A 4,304-nucleotide genomic window follows, 5' to 3' on the forward strand; every position below is an offset into this window, starting at 1 on the left:
GTCTGACGCAGATAAGCTCAGCCAGGGTGTGCGGTGTATATTAGAAGTAGGCAGCGGCTTAGAAGTCTTTTTTTTTTTGGTACCAGGGATCGAACTCGGGTCCTTGCGCTTGCGAGGCAGGCCACCGAACCGCTGAGCTAAGTTAAGGCTCCTGCCATTCTAGGAGCGAAGAACACAGAGGCCACACTGATGTGTGGCTGCAAGGCTAGAAAGCTGAGGACAGTGACAGAGGCATTGGGAAGCAGGGCAGTGCAGCAGAAAGACTCTAGGAGCCAGGATGTGAGTTCCATGTAGAACCTCAAATTCCCTGGAAGATATATTCTTTAAAAAGTACCAATAAATGGGTAAATTAATCTTGACTCAATATGTCAAAAATACCACTTCAGTAGGTAATGAATACAGAATTATTGGTTTATTTAGGTTTTTATTTATTATCAATTATTACTACTGTCACTGGGGATTCCTTTTTCTTTTTGGAATCTTGCTGTGTAGCCCAGGCTGGCCTTGAACTTGTTATGTGACCCAGGCTGCCCCCCAACTGTCCATCCTCCTGCCTCAGTTTCCCAAGTGCTGGGATCGCACTGCGTGCCAACATGGCCGGCTTTACATTGTTTTAGAACCCAGGGTTTAAGATCCAGGGTGTGTTTTTCACTCACTGTGCATCTCAGCTTGCGCGAGGCGCCTTTTAAGTGCTCACGCGGCTGCTGGCCACCTTTCTCCTCGGTGGACTTTTGAGAGAACAAGAGTCAGGGCGCTGTGCCTTGCCGGGGCAAGAGGAGCAGCAGGGAAGAAACAGGAAGAACCCAAGCTGATCTCATGGGGAGGGAAGAGGAAGCTCGGTTGTGCTGTCGGAAACAGATCTTCGCAGCTGTCTAGGGAGGTGTGCTTGGTCTCCATGTTGCCATAGCAACAGAAGGGACATCGACTGGAATTCTGGTTCCCAGGCTTGGGAGAAAACCAATAACCCTCCCAGCCCCACCCTGCCTGCGAACGACCCGCTGCTTCTCTACTTCCTGGGTCAATGCCCACGGCCACCACCGCCCAGTGGAAATAACATCTGACGGCTGGGCTGCCTCCTCTGGTGTTATTTTCCTCTGAGATAAGTAAATCTATTTTTATATAAGTCTGTGTATAGAAATCTGTTTTTTTTTTATAAACCTATGTATTTTTATGTACTTTTAAGAAATGATGACTCCTAGTTTTCATTTCAGAAACGCTGTCCCTAACCTGGCTGGCTGTGGTCTGCAAAGCCTAGTTTGTGACCTTTGAGATAGGTGTAAGCAGCCAGTTTGAGAAGCTCCACCTTAAAAGAAATTTCCAGACATCCACTCATATAAACAGGGAAGCGGCTATAAATAATCACAGAGATGCTGAATTCATTGACTGTCAGGGCTAGTTTGTGTGTGTGTCATTTGTGATTCAACCCAGGGCCTTTGCCCTGAACTCTGTCCCCAACCCCTTTTTATTTAGTTTTTAAATTTTTGAGTCAGGGTTTCCCTAATGTTCGAAGTTGCTTGGGTTGTGCTGCACTTGAGATTCTCCTGCTTCAGCCTCCCAAAGTGCTGGGATTATAGGTGTTTGCCACTGCACACAGCTCTGGTTTTTCTTTATAGGTTCTGGGTTCTATAGGTAGCAGAGGAGATTCCTGATTCAAATGTTGAGCTTCTGACATCCTACTTCGCACTCTTGAAGGAGCAATTTTACTAGTAACAGCAAAGGATATTGACTTCGCCACAGTGGGAATAAGATTGCAGTTTTGTATCTTTTTTCCAGCTTCCACTTCTTCTTAAATGTCTGTCTTTTCCCTGGGGAGAAAAATAGTCCTTTATTTCCAAGGAAAGAGGAAATCACCAAAACTTCAGACAATAAAGCCAGACCCTGGGAATGAAATATTTTTGGTAATATGAAATTGTAAGCCACCGCTCAGCTAGTGGGAAGACTTCCGTTTTGGATGACAACCAGGTTGTAATTTTAAAATGCTGATTAGGGCACGCACAGGGCACGAAGAAGGGAAGTTGGAAACGAGACATCCTGTCTGATGCAACCCTCCTGTCACCCAATATGGTTGTCCTTGACACCCCAACCATCTATAATTAGAGAAACTACTAGGTGGATGCATGCCACTCCTGTCCTTCTTTTTATAAAACCCATTCTATTTTTATGAAACCAAGTCACAGGAAATAATTTCTTCTTTCTTTTCTGCTATGTCTCAATTCCCAGAATGTGATCCGAGAAAGAGTTGGACCACAATGGCACTTGGAAAGGGGTGGGGGGGGCACAGGAAGAAGGGCCTAGGGACCGGAGATGGGGAGATGGCAGGGGGCACAGGAAGAAGGGCCTAGGGACCGGAGATGGGGAGATGGCAGGGTGACCGGTCACACCCTGAAAAAGAGCAGCTGCCCAGCAGTTCTAGGGTAGGGTGGGCGGGGCGGCGCCGCAGGGTCTTCTGGGAGAGGAGATGATTTGACTTGATTGGCAAACCGGAAGTCCCAGGACAGACGTTAAGACGAGCAAGAGGTGCCCTGGGGTTTGTTAGCTTATTTCTCAGGATAAGCCGTGGGAAATACCATGGCGGCAGCACAGGAGCGCTCCCAGTTAGGGCCCTTGCCCCCGATGGAGCCGTTTTTCTGGATTTCTCGGTAGAAAACAAAGGGACCAACAACCATTCTAATATTCCTGACTCAAGAGTAAGGGGAAGAATGAATAGTGAACCTCTTGCCTTTATCCCTAGTCGTGAACCTCTTGCCTTTATCCCTAGTCTTTCCTCTCATCTGTCTTTTCTGTTTTCTCAATGTTCTTCCTAAGACACCAAGGAAAGTCACAGGTTCGCTTCCGGACTGACTGGTGCTTACTCACGAAAACAGTAGCTTTTGCCTACACCCCTGGAGCTAAGGGTCTATTCCCCAGGACAGAGGAGAGAGGTTCGATAGTGGAGTTTTTATTCCCTGGGACATCTCCAAACCAGGCGAGGAAACAGAGAGGGTGCTGGGCGTGGTGGGGTGTGCCTGTGGTCCCAGCCTCTGAGGCTGAGGCTGGGGGATCGCAAGTGACAGCCCAGCCTGGGAACTTAGCGCTTAGTGAGACCGTGTCTCAAAATGACAAGTGAAAAAGGGATGGTGATGTAGGTCAGTCAAAAGGCCCTGGATTCAATCCCCAGTACCAAAAAAAAAAAAAAGGTTCAGCAGGGCGGCCTTATTTTAGAGAATAATTATAGGTGACTCTCAGAGGGAGAACACACGGCTTTATCGAAGCTTGGCTTGGCGCCTTGGGCCTTTATATCTGATGCTCAGGCCTCTCTGGTGTGGGTTATACCCATGAGGCGGCTATGGAAATAAAGGCTGAGGAATGCTAGGCAAGTTGCCAAGGGGTGTGGGACAATTCCTGACGGGATCTTATGTGCGATCAGCTCCTTTCCCTGGGTCCCCACGCTGCCGTTCTCTGCCTCTCACGCTGCAGCAGCACAGCCCGCAAATACAACTGGCATCTTAACCTGTGCTTCCTCCGACACAGCGACAGAGAGGTGAGGCGTAGAGAGAAAGAGGCAAGATTGTGCCCTTGCGGCCACAGGCCAAGTATGAACGGGCAGGCATGGGGTCCTGCAGCTTTGAAAAGGGAGCTAAAGCTGTGCTCAGATTTGCCATGGGCAGTACTAGAAATACCAAAAAACATCCTCTGCTCCCAACCAAAGGGTTAGCCTGCTCCCGTGGGTGGACCTGGGCGAGCTGGAAAGTAGTTCTGAAGAAACTTTAGATATTTTCTTCTTAGTCTTGAGATGTAGGGAGTAGCAACCTTACCCTGAATTCACCGCTCTGGGAGGAAGATGGTTTGGAGCGAGGGGGTGGGGGGGGGTGAGGGGTGCCCGGGTATTCTGAGATTCTTGGTGAACGGCGCCATCTAGTGACGGCAGCATTAACTCCAGGCTGGTAGGGTGGATTTTGCAAGTTGAAGTTCAGATATGATTTAGACATGAGTTCAGAATTGATTTAAAAACCTGCAAGAAGAGAAATAGAGACCCCCTGGGGCTTCTCTTGGTTCAGGGAACCTCCTTTCCAAATATAAATGGAAAGCAGAGATTTCCTTCACCTCTGTAAGAGGAGAAGTCTGGAAAGGGTTTCTCTGTCTTTTTTTTTTCTTTTCTTTTTTTGCAATACTGGGATTAAACCCAGAACCTTGCATACGCTAGGCAAGCACTCTGCCATTGAGCTACATCCCATCCCTATTCGGTAAATTTTTGCCAAGTGCCTATTATATGGCAGCCACAGTTCCAATCTTAGGAATACACCATGGTGGAGGGTTGGGGGGTT

The sequence above is a fragment of the Fukomys damarensis genome, unplaced genomic scaffold (genome assembly GCF_012274545.1).
Source record: "Fukomys damarensis isolate Sample0158 unplaced genomic scaffold, DMR_v1.0_HiC HiC_scaffold_23, whole genome shotgun sequence".
NCBI classification, from domain to species: domain Eukaryota; kingdom Metazoa; phylum Chordata; class Mammalia; order Rodentia; family Bathyergidae; genus Fukomys; species Fukomys damarensis.